The 18,149-nt window shown below is 39.8% G+C and overlaps 1 protein-coding gene and 1 long non-coding RNA gene across 6 annotated transcripts in view; one reads left to right on the top strand and one right to left on the bottom strand.

Annotated features, from left to right (window-relative positions):
* Positions 1–18,149, top strand: part of LOC147353366 (uncharacterized) — a 478,153-nt gene that overhangs the window by 441,089 nt on the left and 18,915 nt on the right. The window lies entirely within an intron of this gene.
* LOC147353365 (uncharacterized) overlaps positions 2,179–18,149 on the bottom strand; it is a 148,127-nt gene continuing 132,156 nt past the window's right edge. For 3 of the 5 annotated variants that reach the window (XR_015145103.1, XR_015145097.1, XR_015145112.1), the window contains 2 exons: positions 7,995–8,063; positions 2,179–7,780 (listed from right to left, as the gene is read on the bottom strand). This is a non-coding gene — a long non-coding RNA (uncharacterized LOC147353365). The remainder of the gene's footprint in view (positions 7,781–7,994; positions 8,064–18,149) is intronic. The other 2 variants (XR_015145100.1, XR_015145101.1) reach the window with 2 other exon arrangements.

Below are 18,149 nucleotides of genomic sequence, written 5' to 3'. Positions count from 1 at the left end.
AACTGGAAAAAGCTCCGTTTTCATTCCAATCCCAAAGAAAGGCAATGCCAAAGAATGCTCAAACTACTGCACAATTGCACTCATCTCACACACTAGCAAAGTAATGCTCAAAATTCTCCAAGTGAGGCTTCAGTAGTACATGAACCGTGAACTTCCAGATGTTCAAGCTGGATTTAGAAAAGGCAGAGGAACCAGAGATCAAACTGCCAACATCTATTGGATCATAGAAAAAGCAAAAGAGTTCCAGAAAAACATCTACTTCTGATTTATTGACTACACCAAAGCCTTTGTCTAGTCAAAGCTATGGTTTTTCCAATAGTCATGTGTGGATGTGAGAGTTGGACCATAAAGAAAGCTGAGCGCCAACGAATTGATGCTTTTGAACTGTGGTGTTGGAGAAGACTCTTGAGAGTCCTTTGGATTGCAAGGAGATCAAACCAGTCAATCCTCAAGGAAATCAGTACTGAATATTCATTGGAAGGACTGATGCTGAAACTGAAACTCCAATATTTGGCCACCTGATGTGAAGAACTGACTCATTGGGAAAGACCTTGATGCTGGGAAAGATTAAAGGCAGGGGAGAAGGGGATGACAGAGGATGAGATGGTTGGATGGCATCACCAACTTGATGGACATGAGTTTGAGCAAGCTTTGGGAGTTGGTGATGGACAGGGAAGCCTGGTGTGCTGCAGTCCATGGGGCTGCAAAGAGTCAGACATGACTGAGCGACTGAACTAACTGACCATATATGCATGGGTTTATTTCTGGGTTCTCATTTCTGTTCCATTGTCATATGCTTTGTTTTAATGCCAATGCCATACTGTTTCAATGACTACAGGTTTACAATGCAGTTTAGAACCATAAAGTGTGATGCCTCCTGCTTTCTTCTTCTGTCTCAAAATCACTTTGGCTATTTGGGGTCTTTGGTTTTTCCATATATTTTAGGATTATTTTTTCTACTGATGTAAAAAATGCCATCAGAATCTTGACAGGAATTGTGTTGTCTCTCCAGATGCTTGTACAATATTTTGAACTTTTTATTAACAATTTTGGGCTTTTATTATTGCTTTTATTTCTATTTCCTTGGTAAAATGACCTAAGAAAATATTGGAACAATTTGTGTCAGAATGTTTTGCCCATGTTCTCTTCTAGGAGTTTAATGGTGTCATGCCTTAGATTTAAGTTATTGGGCCTTTTTGAGTTTGTTACTGTGTATGGTGTGAGGGTGTATTCTAACTTCATTGATTTACATGCAGCTGTCCAACTTTACTGACACCACTTGCACAAGAGATTGTTTTTTCCCCATTGTGTATTATTGCCTCCTTTGTTGAATATTAATTGACCTTAGGTGTGTGGGTTTATTTCTGGGCTCTCTATTCTATTTTATCCCATTGATCTATATGTTTTTGTGCCAGTATCACACTGTTTTGATTACTGTAGCGCTTAGTCTGGGAGGTTATGCGTTCTGCTTTATTCTTTTCCCTTGTACTGCTTTGGCAATTCTGGGTTTTTTAAGTTCCGTATATATTTTAGTATTACTTGTTCTGTGAAAAATACCATGGGTAATTTGAAAGGGATTCCATTAAATCTGTGGATTGCTTTGCATAGTGTGGCCACATTAACGATATTAATTCTTCTCATCCAAGTGCATGGGATTCAATATCCTTATTAGTAATTAATCTATTCAGATATTCTATTTCTTCCCAATTTGGTGTTGGTAGATAATATATTTCTAAGAATTGTTCCATTTCTTCTAGGATGTCCCATTTGTTGGTATATAGCTGTTCACAATAACCTCTTCTGATCCTTTATATTTCTGTAGTATCAAATGTAATGTTTCCTTTTCCAGTGATTAGACTAGTTAAAGGCTTGCCAATTTTATTTATCTTTTTAAAGAAACAGCTCTTAGTTTAAAAAATCTTTTCTATTGTTTTTCTGTCGTCTGTTTCTGCTCTAATATTTATTATTTTCTTCTTTCTGCTAAGTTGGAGTTCACTTTAATTTTCCAGTTCCTTGAAGTACAGTTAGCTTGCTTATTTGATATCTTCTGTTTCTTAATGTAGGTATTTATTCTTATGAGCTTCCCTCTTAGAACTGGATTTGCTGTATCCCATAAGTTTTGGTATGTTGTATTTCCAGTTTCATTTGTCTCAATGTACTTTTCTGTTTCCCCTTTAATTTCTTTTTGATCCATTGGTAGCTCATGAGAGAGCTGTTTGATTTCAGTGTTCAAGAATTATCCAGTTCTCTACTGTTATTGATTTTTAGGTTCATGCCATTTTGGTCAGAGATACTCAGTATGATTTCTATCTTCTTAGAGTTTTTCTAAGACTTTTGTTACCTAACATACCATTTATCCTAGAAAATGTTCCATGTGCACTTGAGAAGAATATGTATTCTGCTGTTGTTGTATAGAATGTTTTGTATATGTTTAGTCCAGCTAGTCTAGAGTGTTGTTCAAATCCACCATTTCCTTATTGATTCTCTGGACAATCTGTCCATTTGTTGAAAGTAGGGTATTAAGATATCAAACTATTATTGTACTGCTGTTTATTTTTCCTTTTACTTTTGGTTTATATACTGAGGTGCTCCAACATAGGCTAATTGTAAATATTAAAACTGCTAGATCTTCTTGAAGAATTGATGCCTCTATCATTCTGTAATGTTTTTCTTTGTTGCTTTCAACATATTTAAAGTTTATTTTATCTATTATAAGTATAGCTACTCCCTGCATTTTATTATCATTTGCTTGAAATATCTTTTTTTTTTGTTCCTTTACTTTCTGACTTTAAAGCTGAAGTGAGTCTTGTAGGCAGCAAGCATATCATTGGATCTTGATTTTTTAATTCCTTCAGCCATGTTGCATCTTTTGATTAGAGAATTTGTTTACTTTAAAAATAATTATTAATAGGGAAGGACTTACTATTGCCATTTTGTTAATAGTTTTCTGACTGTTTGGTAGATCCATTGTTCCTTGTTGTTTATCCTGCTCTCTGTGTGTGTGTGTGTGTGTTGAAGCCTTTTGGTATTAAGTATTCTTTAACCTGATGATTATGTTCTTTTGGGTAACTACTACAAGTTTTATCCTTATCATTACCACAAGGCTTGCATAAAGTATCTTAAAATTAGAACATCTTATTTTCATGTTAAAATGTATACATTTTTAATATTTCACATCCATAGCATATTGATATGGTTATTTTTATGACATTTGTTTTTAGTTTTTAACTACAGTTGTAAATGAAACATCTTATTACTGTATTATAAAATCTGTGATTATAAACTTATTTGTAAGTTTTTGACATACTTTATGTTTTTATGATGTTAATGAGTGTTCCTTTACTTTTACTAGAACTCTTTCACATTTCTTTTTTTTAATATAAATTTATTTATTTTAATTGGAGGCTAATTACTTTACAATATCGTAGTGGTTTTGCCATACATCAATATGAATCCGCCACGGGTGTACACGTTTTCCCCATCCTGAACCCCCCTCCCACCTCCCTCCAATCCCATCCCTCTGGGTCATCCCAGTGCACTAGCACCAAGCACCCTGTATCATGCATTGAACCTGGACTGGTGATTCATTTCACATATGATAATATACATATTTCAATGCCATTCTCCCAAATCATCCCTCCCCACACTCTCCAACAGAGTCCAAAAGACTGTCCTATACATCCGTGTCTCTTTTGCTGTCTCGCATACAGGGTTATCGTTACCATCTTTCTAAATTCCATATATATGCGTTAGTATACTGTATTGGTGTTTTTCTTTCTGGCTTACTTTACTCTGTATAATAGGCTCCAGTTTCATCCACCTCATTAGAACTGATTCAAACACACTCTTTTTAATGTCTGAGTAATATTCCATTGTGTATATGTACCACAGCTTTCTTATCCATCCGTCTGCTGATGGACGTCTAGGTTGCCTCCATGTCCTGGCTATTATAAATAGTGCTGCAATTAACATTGGGGTACATGTGTCTCTTTCAATTCTGGTTTCCTCGGTGTGCATGCCCAGCAGTGGGATTGCTGGGTCATATGGCAATTCTATTTCCAGTTTTTAAGGAAACTCCACACTGTTCTCCATAGTGGCTGTACTGGTTTGCATTCCCACCAATAGTGTAAGAGGGTTCCCTTTTCTCCGCACCCTCTCCAGCTTTTATTGCTTGTAGACTTTTGGATAGCACCCATTCTGACTGGCGTGAGATCATACCTGATTGTGGTTTTGATTTGCATTTCTCTGATAATGAATGATGTTGAGCATCTTTTCATGTGTTTGTTAGCCATCTGTATGTCTTCTTTGGAGAAATGTCTGTTTAGGTCTTTGGCCCATTTTTTGATTGGGTCGTTTATTTTTCTGGAATTGAGCTGCAGGAGTTGCTTGTATATTTTTAAGATTAATTCTTTGTCAGTTGCTTCATTTGCTATTATTTTCTCCCATTCTGAAGGCTGTCTTTTCACCTTGCTGATAGTTTCCTTTGTTGTGCAAAAGCTTTTAAATCTAATTAGGTCCCATTTGTTTATTTTTGCTTTTATTCCCAATATTCTGGGAGGTGGGTCATACAGGATCCTGCTGTGATTTATGTCGGAGAGTGTTTTGCCTATGTTTTCCTCTAGGAGTTTTATAGTTTCTGGTCTTATGTTTAGATCTTTAATCCATTTTGAGTTTATTTTTGTTTATGGTGTTAGAAAGTGTTCTAGTTTCATTCTTTTACAAGTGGTTGACCAGTTTTCCCAGCACCACTTGTTAAGAGATTGTCTTTTCTCCATTGTATATTCTTGCCTCCTTTGTCGAAGATAAGGTGTCCATAGGTGCATGGATTTATCTATGGGCTTTCTGTTTTGTTCCATTGATCTATATTTCTGTCTTTGTGCCAGTACCATACTGTCTTGAGGACTGTGGCTTTGTAGTAGAGCCTGAAGTCAAGCAGGTTGATTCCTTCAGTTCCATTCTTCTTTATTAAAATTGCTTTGGCTATTCGAGGTTTTTTGTATTTCCATACAAATTGTGAAATTATTTGATCTAGTTCTGTGAAAAATACCGTTGGTAGCTTGATAGGGATTGCACTGAATCTACAGATTGCTTTGGGTAGTATACTCATTTTCACTATATTGATTCTTCTGATCCATGAACACAGTGTATTTCTCCATCTGTTTGTGTCCTCTTTGATTTCTTTCACCAGTGTTTTATAATTTTCTATATATAGGTCTTTTGTTTCTTTAGGTAGATATATTCATAAGTATTTTATTCTTTTCCTTGCAATGGTGAATGGAATTGTTTCCTTAATTTCTCTGTTTTCCCATTGTTAGTGTATAGGAATGCAAGGGGTTTCTGTGTGTTGATATTACATCCTGCAACTTTACTATATTCGTTAATTAGCTCTAGTAATTTTCTGGTGGAGTCTTTAGGGTTTGTGCAGAGTGACAGTTTTACTTCTTCTTTTCCACTCTGGATTCCTTTTATTTCTTTTTCTGCTCTGATTGTTGTGGCCAAAACTTCCAAAACTATGTTGAATAGTAGTGGTGAGAGTGGGCACCCTTGTCTTGTTCCTGACTTTAGGGGAAATGCTTTCAATTTTTCACCATTTAGGATAATGTTTGCTGTGGGTTTGTCATATATAGCTTTTATTATGTTGAGGTATGTTCCTTCTATTCCTGCTTTCTGGAGGTTTGTTTTTTTATCATAAATGGATGTTGAATTTTGTCAAAGGCTTTCTCTGCATCTATTGAGATAATCATATGGTTTTTATTTTTCAATTTGTTAATGTGGTGTATTATGTTGATTGATTTGCAGATATTGAAGAATCATTTCTTGTAAGTCTAGTGATGAACTCCTTCATCTTTTGTTTGTTCAGGAAAGTCATTAACTGTCTTTCATTTTTTGGTAATTCTTGGTTAACAGTACTTTCCTTTCAATGTTTTAACATATCATTCCATCCTCTTTTGGCCAAAAGTTTCTATTGAAAACTGCACAGATACTCTTATGGAGGTTCCTATTTATGTAACTTCCCTCTTTTCCCTTGCTGCTTTCAAAATTCTGTGTCTTTGACTTTTGACAAATTAAGTATAACATGTCTTGGTGTAGCCCTATTGGAAGTCAATCTATTTAAGATTCTTTAGGCCTCATGGATCTGCATGTCCATTTGTCTCCCCAGTTTAGGAAGTTTCCAACTATTATTGCTTTAAATATACTTTTTTTCTTCTTCTCCTGGGATCCCCATAACAGTGATGTTTATTCTTTTAATTTTGTCCCATTTATCCTGCAGGCTTTCTTCACCCTTTTTCATTCTATTTTCTTGTTCCTCTGACTGGATAATTTCAAATGCCCTGTCTTCTGGATCACTGATTCTTTCTTCTGCATGGATGAATCTACTGTTTAAGCCCTCTACTGAATTCTGTACTTTACTCAGTATATATTTTTTTCTTTGGGATTTGTTTGTTGAACTTGATTTTGTTCATGAATTGTTTTACTAATTTCATTTAGTTCTGTGTGTGTGTGCTTATAGTTCACTTAACATTTTAAAATATGATTACTCTGAATTCTTTGACAGTTCATAGGCATCCATTTCTTTATGGCCAGTTATTAAAGCTTTATTAGTTTACTTTGGTGGTATATCTTTACAGTTATTTTTTGTGTGTTATCTTTTATTTCCTTTGTTGGTGTCTGCACACTTTAGTAAGTAGTCTCCATTTCCAGACTTTACCAGACCGCTTGCTTGGTTTTCTGCATGTGTCAGTTTGGAAGGTGGGGCTTGCTCTCAGGGTCTGTCTAGGTTAGGTTTCCTTGTTGGGTTGGGCTGTACTCAGCTTTGGGTGGGGCTATATGTTAGCTTCCCTGCCCAGTCAAGCTGAAGAATAGGCCTAAGACTCAGCAAGATGTTTGGGAATCAAATAAGACATACCTGTATGCTAAGCTTTTTGGTTAGTGTTGGCCATTATCTTGACTCTGCAGACCAAAGCTGCTGGTCATATACCACTGTACTGAGGGCTGCAGAGTATGCTACCAGGATTCCCAGGAATGCTGGTTAGGGATTTTGGTTTGCAGGGTTGGAGGCTGTATGCAGCATGAGCAGGGCTACAGCTTAGTTTCACTACACAGAAAGGTAGGGGTAGTCACAGAACAGGCAGACCTCTCCATCAAACTCTTTGGCCAGGTGGGGTCACTGGCTTGTCTCTGCAGAGTCACTGACCAGGTTCCCTGCTCAGGTGCTGCAATGCCAAGTAATTTTTCAGGTTCCAAGGCTTCATGGTTGAACAAGGCCATGAATTAGCTCCCCTGCTCCCCTGTGTAGGGGTTAGGCTCCAGTTAGGCTTGAAATTTTCATCTGAGTCCCCAAATAAAGCAGACATGTACTCCCTTGAGTTCCCCACCATCTCAGGTCTGCAGCTGAGTGAACCTAGTGGTTAAGACTTCCTGTAGGCAGGAACTCATTCTGCCAAGATCCAAGTGTTGGTTGTTCAAACCTCTCCCCTCTTCTCCATCAGTCTGAGTCTCAGCGGCCAAGGCTGCAGTGGGGACTCCCAAGAAGTTACTCACATTGCTGGGGCAGCTGGATGTGTACCCTGGATCTTCTTATCTCACTGGAGAAGCTGTAAGCTCAGGGGAGCCCTCCTGGTGTGGTGCCATGCCAGCCTGGGGAGGGGCAGTGTAGTCAGCGCATAGCTGTTCCTCTTGCTCTTCTCCTGTAGACTGCCTCGGTCTCTGTGGTGCTTTAGCCTCACTCCCATGTTCTAGGATTTTCTCAGTGTTATCTTGTCTACTACTAGTTGTTCTTCTAGGAGGAGGAATGAAACCAGTGACTCCCTATGTCACCATCACCTCCACCCCATAATTTATAACTAGGCAGCCTTTTCTGGTCTATCTCTTCATTGTTCTCTATTTCCTCCTGCCAGTTTCTTTCCTGTGTCTCGGGGTTTCCCAATGGCAGTGAAATCACTGCATCCCTCGTCTGTCTCTATTACAAGGTCCAGTAAAGATGGATGGCTCACCCAATGTTGTTGGAAGGTTCTCTTTTCTTTCCCCCGTAGAGATCTGATGCCAGCAGGCAAGTGTAACTTCTGTGTGAATAGAGTATGATTTAAATTCTTGATAAAATTTAAATCTTTCTAAGAATGCTACACAGGACACTTTATGAGTAAACAGGCCAGGAAAGGAAAAGTAGGATTCCCTGAATCATTTAGCCAGGAGTTGGCAGCTCTGGAGATAAACAAGGAACCTCTATTCCTGGGTCTCCCCATCTTACTTGGAGCTTGCTAAGCCCACCTTGGGTCAGGGCATTTATATTTCCTTTTCCTTCTGCCTAGAATGCAGTTTCTCCTGTCCTTGACTGTACGTTTCTAACCTTTATCCATCAGGTCTCTACTCAAATGGCAGTCCTTCAGAGAGTCCTTACCTGACCACTTAAATTTTTTTTTTCATAGAGACTTAACATGGTCTGCAAAATTTCAGTAATTTAGTTGCTTATTTATTGTTTGGACTTCCTCTAGAATTTAAGCTCCATGAGGGCAGGGATTGACTCCTTATTCACTACACTATCCCCTGTGCCTCAAAATATTGTGCTGCCCCAAATATTGGGAAAGTGTCCAACTCTTTGTGACCCCTTGGACTGTAGCCTGCCAGGTTCCTCTGTCCATGGAATTCTTTGGGCAAGAATACTGGAGTGGGTTGCCATTCCCTTCTCCAGTATTAGGAGAATAAATGAATTGGGGATAAAGTATGCCTTCAGTATATCTGAAAATGTGCTTCGTGTACCATATGGGCATCACCTGGGATCACCTGTATTACTGCATTGTTAGAAATGCACAGCCTCACTGTGGACCCAGCACTCTGCATTGTAACAAGCCCTCCAGGTGCTTCTGATGCTCAAGCCTGAGAGCTACTAGTAGAGCAGTGCTTTTTTATGGATCTTGAATATGCATATGAACAGACCTGGGAAACTTAGTAGAATGCGGATTCTTGTTCAGTAGGTCCTGGAGAGCTCAGAGAACCTGCATTTCTAACAAACTCCAGGTAGTGGTCATGCTGCTGACCACTCACTTGGCATGCAAGGAGTCTTTGCAGTCAGTCAGTGAGCTGTAAAAATTACTGATTCTGGTCTCTCCCTTAGATGTTCTGATTTAAGTCATCTGGAGTGCAGCTAGACTGGGGGCTTCCCAGGTGGCAAAAGAGGTAAAGAACCCACCTGCCAGTGCAGGAGACATAAGAGATGTGGGTTCGATCCCTGGGTTGGGAAGATCCTCTGGAGAAGGGCATGGCAACCCACTCCAGTATTCTTGCCTGGAGAATCCTATGGACATGGGAGCTTGGTGGGCTACAGTCCATAGGGTCTCAAAGAGTCAGACATGACCAAAGCGACTTAGCATGCACACATGAAGCTAGACTGGGTCTTTTTAGAAGCTCCTCAGCCAATTCTAACATACAGTCAAGACTGAATTGCTCCCTTGGAAGGTTTTCAGGTGTATGCATCCTCAGAATGCCACTGGGTGTGTGGACAGGTGATGCCCATCAGCTCAGGGCAGCTCTGAGCCAGGATATGCTTAGAGTTTAAGACACTATAAGACACAAGACCTGAGGGTGCTGTGGAAACCTAGGAAAGGAAGTCTATAGGGAGACAAACTCAAGAAGAAACTGTAAGCAGTGAGGGAAAGTAAATCCCTCAGCCCCCTCAGTGACCTAGATCTGCAAACTCATCTTCTCAATACAAGGGCTTGATGATGCCCAATCCACACAGATCCAATGAGCACAAAAACCAGTGATGATTTTGTCCTGAAGATAAAACTCCTGCGGATGAACAAATGTTCCAGGGATTACATTAGCTAGCCAGGTTAATTAAAAACAACTCCAATAATTAGTTTTGTGCATCAGTTTCTTTGTTATTAGTGCAGATGCTTTTCATAGAGGGGACAAAAGCTCCTCAATGAAACCTTGCTGGCTTCTCTGTCTCTCCTCTGAACTTGTGTTCCCAAAAAAAAAAAAAAAAATGTATCATGCATTCAGAGGGTTTGCTAGATTTAAAATAAATCATCCCTTTAGCATATGCAGCCTCAGATACATTGAGTTATACCTTGAGATGAAGAGACATAAAAACATGCTGTCTTATTCTGTCTTCTGTTGCTATTAACATGCCCAATGGGACATCTTATAAGAGGGTTGATGTTGATTAGGATGTTTTCAAGAATGCTAAAATGAACAAGAACATAAATATAAACTCCTTTCCTAATGAAGTAGATTTTTAAAAAGAGGAATGTGAAAGAAGACATTGTGAATGTAACAAATGAGACACAGGAAGTGGGTTGTAACCCTGAATCTACTTCCTTGATTCTCCATTTCATCATCCCAGGCTACCATAGATGAATAGCAAGCTCTGGGAGGCATTACTCAGAATTGTGTTAAGATATCACATTTGACTAAGAACAGAATTACCATATGATCTAGCAGTCCCTCTCCTGGGCATATGTCCAGACAAAACTCTAATTCAAAAAGACATTAATACTTGCACTGCTATTCACAATAGCCAAGACATAGCAACAACCTAAATGTCTGTGAACTGATGAATGGATAAAAAGATACACAAACACATACACACCATGGAATATTACTCGGCCATAAAAAGAATAAAATAATGCCATTTTCAGCAACAGAGATGGAACTAGAGATTATCATACTAAGTGAAGCTAAGTCAGAAAGAGAAAGATGAATACTGTATTATACCACTTCTATGTGCAAACTAAAATAAGACATGAACCTGTCTATGAAACAGAATCACAGACCTAGAAAACACGCTGTGGTTGCCAGGGGTGAAAGCATTGAGGGAAGGATGGCGTGTGCAATTAATATAGCATATGTAAGCTGTTATATATAGAATGGATAAACAACAAGTTCCTGTTGTATAGCAGAGGACTGTATTTAATATCCTATGATAAATCATAATGGAAAAGAATATGAAAAAAGAATGTATATGTATATCTGAATCACTCTGATGTACAACAGTAATTATTACAACATTGTAAATCAACTATACTTCCATTGGAAAGAAAAAAAAGACACCACATTAGGTGAGTCTAGAAAACAGTATGACCCATAGCTTTTTCTGGGAAGGATCTCTTATACGCCACAACCCCAGTGGAGGCAACCAGTTAGGCAAGGCCTGTATGAAATGACTCTGTTCTCCCCAGTCACTGTCGATTTTTCTGGCATGCACACACATCTGAGCCAGGCCAATCAAATTCTCTGTCCAAAAAATTAGTGAACTAGAATAGGGTAACATTGAGTCTGGGAGTCTTGGGAATGAGCTGCTAGAATGCTTGAGTCCATTCTAAAGGAGATCAGTCCTGGGTGTTCTTTGGAAGGAATGATGCTAAAGCTGAAACTCCAGTACTTTGGCCACCTCATGCGAAGAGTTGACTCATTGGAAAAGACTCTGATGCTGGGAGGGATTGGGGGCAGGAGGAAAAGGGGATGACAAAGGATGAGATAGCTGGATGGCATCACTGATTCGATGGACGTGAGTCTGGGTGAACTCCGGGAGTTGGTGATGGACAGGGAGGCCTGGCATGCTGCAATTCATGGGGTCGCAAAGAGTTGGACACGACTGAGTGACTGAACTGAACCGAGAGCAGCATTCTGCTATGGAACTTTCCCAGGGATGACAATATTCTATAGCTTGCACTGTCCAATCCAGTAGCCACATGTGGATACTGAGGAACTGACCCTTTCATTTTGCTTAAATTTACATTTGAATTTAAGAGCTAGCATCTGTTATATTGAACGGCACAGCTCTAGAGCTGTTTTACAGCCTTCAATATCTACTAAGGAACCCCAAGAGGCTCTTCTGTTATCTCTTTTGCCAAGTTTTGACTGTTCAGCCATTGCATCGTTTTTGTAAGACACCCCAGGAACTTTGCAATAAATCCCCCAATTTAATTCAGCTAGCCAAAGAGTCTTAATTAAGACAGGGTGTTAATTAAGCTAAAAGCTTAAATACTGTTCTTTAGTGGAGGGATGTCTGTCCATCACACTAAAACCATCCAGATGCAAAGATACTGGACCTCCTCTTGCCTGTGGGTGTTCTACCAAAGTAGGAATGAAGAAGGAAGATGAAATCTTTACTGCCCATCTAATACCCTAAGCAAACTATCTTAGGAAGTCACAAGGCGATCCTATTTGAAATAGGAAAGAATTAGTGGTGCAATTTGCTAATGTCAGAGTTACATGATACTTAGCCTTGGTCTAGGGATCTGGAAAAGTTGAGCTCACATTCTGCCTATTCCTCTTTTCCTCAATGAGATGTGACAAGCTATGTAGTCAGCATAAGTCTCAGTAGCCTCCTAATTTTAAGGAAGCCTTAAAACTAGACTATCATTAAGGTCATTCTACTAGGCTGTGATAAGTTATAAGCCACGAGGGTCCTGACACCTTCTTATTCACTGTTGTAACCTTACACAGCCAGTGTGGAATCCACTGTTGGCATCTCAGACCTTGTCCAGGGGAAATATGGAAGCTTCATCTTGAAGCTGAGCTAGATTGGGGCCAAAGGTTAACAAACTCCTGAGGTTTTACAGGAGGTCATTACATTGGCAGTGTCCCAGTCTGACATTCACGGACACAGTCTGACTGTGGGTGACCTTGAGTCTCTTCTCCATGTTAGGAGCTTTGGTTTCCCCAATCACAAGACAAATGGGAACTTTACAATTTAAACGATGCAACCATCATCACACAATAATTTGTATAACTCTCCTAACAAGTTTGTGAAGGAATTCCTGTCTTACCATCATTTCTACCATCATTGCATTGTTGTTACTACTTTGCAAATGGGGACACCAGAGCTCAGAGTGAGGAAGCCAGTTGATTCAGATCCCAATGTTAATACGCGGAGGAGGCAAAATTCACAACCAGATCTTCTGACTCTAAATCCAACACTTAGTTGAGAAGAACATCTGTATCTGCTTTAAAATTTTATGGAGACAGATGAAATACCATATGTTTAATACTTTGGTGAGAAAATGTGAAGCAAATAAAGTTTGCATTTTCAGAGATGAGAAGGGCAAGAGTGTCATTCTTTTCAGGGATCTGGATTTTGAGGTGTGTTCCTGAAAGTTTGGTGCTTGGATGTTAGCTACAAGATAAAAATAGGCTAATAGTTGCGGGGAAATCTGGAGAGCATACCTTACATATAGGTCAGATTACTATTCTGTGTTTAATTGTAGCCAGTTCTTTGGACACCTAGCGTATTCTATCATTCTCATTAAACCCTTACAATGGCCCAGTGTGGTCAATACTATGATCTGTACATTTAATTTGAAGGCGGTTTGATGCAGAAAGGCTAAATGACATGTCTGAGATCACAAATATAAAAGTTGACTCAGCCAAAAAGTGATACCTCCGATCTGCCTAACTGCCAAGCTCAAGTTCTCAGTCATGAGGTGATTATTTCCTTCTTGTTAATTATGAACCTTTGATAAACTCTCACCTTAATGACTCATCTGTTTTACTGACACTGCATGAAAAGAAAGCAGGGTCCACACGGGGACTGTCGTAGGACTTGGAGGGGCCAATGTGATGATGCTAAGAGCGCCGGCATGAGAAACCCTGGGCGAGGGGGCCTTTCCTAGCTATTTCCTCTCTAGTGTTAACACCGAAATACCACGGGGGTGGGGCTGAGGCAGAAAACTACCTTCATGCTCTCACTAGATCATGTCTGACGGAATGTCCTTGTTCATCTTGGTACTTCCCAGGTGGCACAGTTGGTGAAGAATCTGAGTGCCAGTGCAGGAGACATGAGATTCGGGTTTGATGCCTGGGTGGGGAGGATCCCCTGGAGGAGGGCATGGCAACCCACTCCAGTATTCTTGCCTGGAGAATCCCATGGACAGAGGAGCCTGGCGGGCTACAGTCCATGGGGTCATATGAGCTGGACACAACTGAGGGCACGTGTGCACACACACACTCTCACTAGATCGTATCTGACAGGATGCCCCTTGTTCATCTTGGTACTACATAACCAAGCTCAGAGCCTGGCCCAGTAGACTCTGCTGCATACATGAATCATTCTGACTTCTAATATTGCTAATAGGTAAGCATACCCAGACTGTGCACCAGCCTTTGTCTTATTTTAATCTCCCATAAAGCACCATTTATGTATTACATGTGCAGAATGCAAGAAGATGAATGTGACGTTAACAATGTGACTTAACAACAAGTATTACAGTTTCTCATTAAAATTTACAGTCAGCTGTTACAGGAACACCCTCACTTGTGGTGTGTGGTTAGGAAATAACCTGTATTTGGACCAAAACAAGAGCCCCTCCAGAAGGTTCCACTATATCAGGAACATCCTGGGGCGTTGTGGCAATTTTTTGAACAGGCCAAGCCAGGAAAGCATAGTGAAACCCATGCTGAGGATGTTTTGGGGAATCTTAGAGCTTTCATGGACACCTGAAGTTTTTCCTCTTATCAACAGGCTATCTTAGAGACAGAAAGTAATCCATTGTGGAAGTGGGATTTCATGGTTTCCAAGTTAGTGATGACTTTGATATCCCTGTGCTGGAGGTTACTGGTCTTTGGGTACTTTGGTTTGAATTCATCTACCACCTGACCTGCCTCTTGAGAAACTTATATAGGTCAGGAAGCAACAGTTAGAACTGGACATGGAACAACAGACTGGTTCCAAATAGGAAAAGGAGTACGTCAAGGCTGTATATTGTCACCCTGCTTATTTAACTTATATGTGGAGTACATCATGAGAAACACTGGGCTGGAAGAAGCACAAGCTGGAATCAAGATTGCCAGGAGAAATATCAATAACCTCAGATATGCAGATGACACCACCCTTATTGCAGAAAGTGAAGAGGAACTAAAAAGCCTCTTGATGAAAGTGAAAGTGGAGAGTGAAAAAGTTGGCTTAAAGCTCAACATTCAGAAAACGAAGATCACGGCATCTGGTCCCATCACTTCATGGGAAATAGATGGGGAAATAGTGGAAACAGTGTCAGACTTTATTTTGGGGGGCTCCAAAATCACTGCAGATGGTGACTGTAGCCATGAAATTAAAAGACGCTTACTCCTTGGAAGGAAATTTATGACCAACCTAGATAGTATATTGAAAAGTAGAGACATTACTTTGCCAACAAAGGTCCATCTAGTCAAGGCTATCGTTTTTCCAGTGGTCATGTATGGATGTGAGAGTTGAACTGTGAAGAAGGCTGAGCACCGAAGACTTGATGCTTTTGAACTGTGGTGTTGGAGAAGACTCTTGAGAGTCCCTTGGACTGCAAGGAGATCCAACCAGTCCATTCTGAAGGAGATCAGTCCTGGGTGTTCTTTGGAAGGAATGATGCTAAAGCTGGAATTCCAGTACTTTGGCCACCTCATGCAAAGAGTTGACTCATTGGAAAAGACTCTGATGCTGGGAGGGATTGGGGGCAGGAGGAGAAGGGGATGACAGAGGATGAGATGGCTGGATGGCATCACTGACTCGATGGACTTGAGTCTCAGTGAACTCCGGGAGTTGGTGATGGACAGGGAGGCCTGGCGTGCTGCGATTCATGGGGTCACAGAGTTGGACACGACTGAGCGACTGAACTGAACTGACTGAACCTACTTTATGGCTGTAATAAGGAATTGTTGGTCTGGAGAGCTCCTATCAATATCAAGGGGAGTTCACATACATGGCTTTGTTGTTTGTAACTCTCACATACTCCCAAGAGTCTGAGAGGCAAAGACGGAGTGGCCAGGAATGTCAAGAAACTCTGATAATGGCGTATTAGCAAGAACTGTATAACACTGAGCTAGTTAGTAGGAGGAGAGATGCTCATTAGGAAGGAAGAATTATTTTTCAGACTCCTGTAGAGCCAATTATTCACTGATAATCAAAATGTTCAGTTTTATATAAGATTTAATGGGAGGAGATGACCATATGGAAAGAGATTTTACCCAGACTGAAAGTGTGTTTATGACAGAGGGCCATGTCTATGCCGTACTCTCCATGCATAGCACTGTGTCAACCGCACCATCTAATATCAACAACTGTTTGTTGATAAACGGAACACAGTGATTATTCAAGAAGGGACTTTACAGGAGTCAGAACTGTCTGAAAAGTACAAGGGCTTCCTGGGCGGGCTATCAGTTCTGTCACCATAAATTTATTATCAGAGTTGGGCTAGTCACCTGTCAGGTGATCTGTTCATGTGAGAAATGCCTAGATAGATAATTTTCTGAGATGCCACAATGATGTGCCAGAAAGATGTCTGCTATGATGGACACAATATAATATAAATCACTAATCATATATCAGTCCTTGGAGACCATTGTGTTAGTGAAATGGATTTGTGATTGGATTGGCAACGACCCTGAAGGGAGAAAGAGAGCTCTGACTGAGGAGGAGAACATAGTAGGGGGGGTAGATATGCTTGATTAAAAATGTACCTTTAGAACTGATCAATTATAATCTTGCCTGGAAACCAAATGTCTTTCCCCATAGAACCTATAGGCTGCTCTGCCAAAGTCTTGGTAGAGTACCTCTTGCCGAGTCTAGTGGGACTAAAGAGGAACTTCTACCCCTACCAACTGAACACATTAGTTGTCATTTCTCTATTATCAGGCTTTCCCCACACCTTTAAATCAAGAGTTTGACAGATATCTACTTACAGTGTACACATTCATCTACCCATCACTCTTTTCCCCATTCCTGGAAAGTACACTGTATTGGGTTTCAAGTGATGTGCTATAAACAATCTCTGTAAAAGAAGGGGTCTGATGACTTTCCTCCTAGAGTCTTTCCCTTTTATAAGGTATCATCACACAATCATACCAGTGTTTTCTTGGATCAGTCTCCCAAGCAAAAGAAATAAAAACAAAAATAAGCAAATGGGATCTAATCAAACTTATAAACTTTTGCACAGCAAAGGAAACCATTAAAAAAGCAAGAAGACAACCTATAAAATAGGAGAAAGTATTTGCAAATGATGTGTCAAACAAGGGCTTAATCTCCAAAATATACATACAACTCAAAGCAAAAAAACAAATCAAAGCAAAACACAACCCAACCAAAAAATGGGCAGAAGACACAAATAGAAATTTCCAGTGAAGACATATACAGATTGCCAATAAGCATATGAAAATATGCTGAATATCACCAATTATTAGAGCTATGTAAATCAAAATAACAATGAGGTACCACCTCATGCTGGCCATCATTAAGAAATCTACAAATAATAAATGCTGAAGAGGGTGTGGAGAAAAGGGTCCCCCCTACACTGTTAGCGGGAACATACATTGGTGGAGCCACCGTGGAAAACAGTATGGAAGTTTCTCAAAAACTAAACATGGAGCTGCCATCTGGTCCAGCAACCCCACTCCTGGGCACACACCCGAACAGCCGTAATTCAGAAAGGAACGTGCTCCCCTATGTCCATATTCACAATAGCCAAGAAACGGAAATAACCTAAGTGTCCATCAACAGATGAATGGATAAAGAAGATGTAGTACATATATACAATGGAATATTATTCAGACACCAAAATAACAAAATAATGCCATTTGTAGCAGCATGGATGCACCTAGAGATTATCATAACATGAAGTCAGAAAGAGAGAGACAGGCAAATGCCATGTGATATAGCTTATGTGTGGAATCTAAAATATGGCAGAAATGAACCTATCTGCAAAGCAGAAACAGACTCAGAGACATAAAGAACAGCTCTGTGGTTGCCAAGGGGTCGGGGAGAGAGAGGGTGGACTGGCAGCTTGGGATTGGTAGAAACTACTACATTTAGAATGGATAACCAACAAAGACTGCATAACACAGGGAACTATGTCCAATCTCCTGGGATGAAAGCATCATGGAAACTAATTTTAAAAAGAATTTATATATGTGTATAACTTTATATATGTGTTGGGGAGAGAGAGGGATTTATATATGTGTATAACTTTATATATGTGTATAAATTTATATTTATGCACACGTATATATATAACATGAAGTCTTCTGACTTCATGTTATGATAATCTCTAGGTGCATCCATGCTGCTATAATTTATATTAATTATATTAAATTAGCACAATTTATAATGTGCTAATTTCTGTACAGCAGAAGTTAGCACATTATAAATTGACTATACTTCAGCTTAAGTATAGACAAACAGAAAG

This window comes from Bos grunniens, chromosome 18 (assembly GCF_055505025.1).
Source record: "Bos grunniens cultivar Pamir isolate PY7600 chromosome 18, Bosgru_T2T1.0, whole genome shotgun sequence".
NCBI classification, from domain to species: Eukaryota; Metazoa; Chordata; class Mammalia; order Artiodactyla; family Bovidae; genus Bos; species Bos grunniens.
This window is presented reverse-complemented; position numbering and strand designations above follow the sequence as displayed.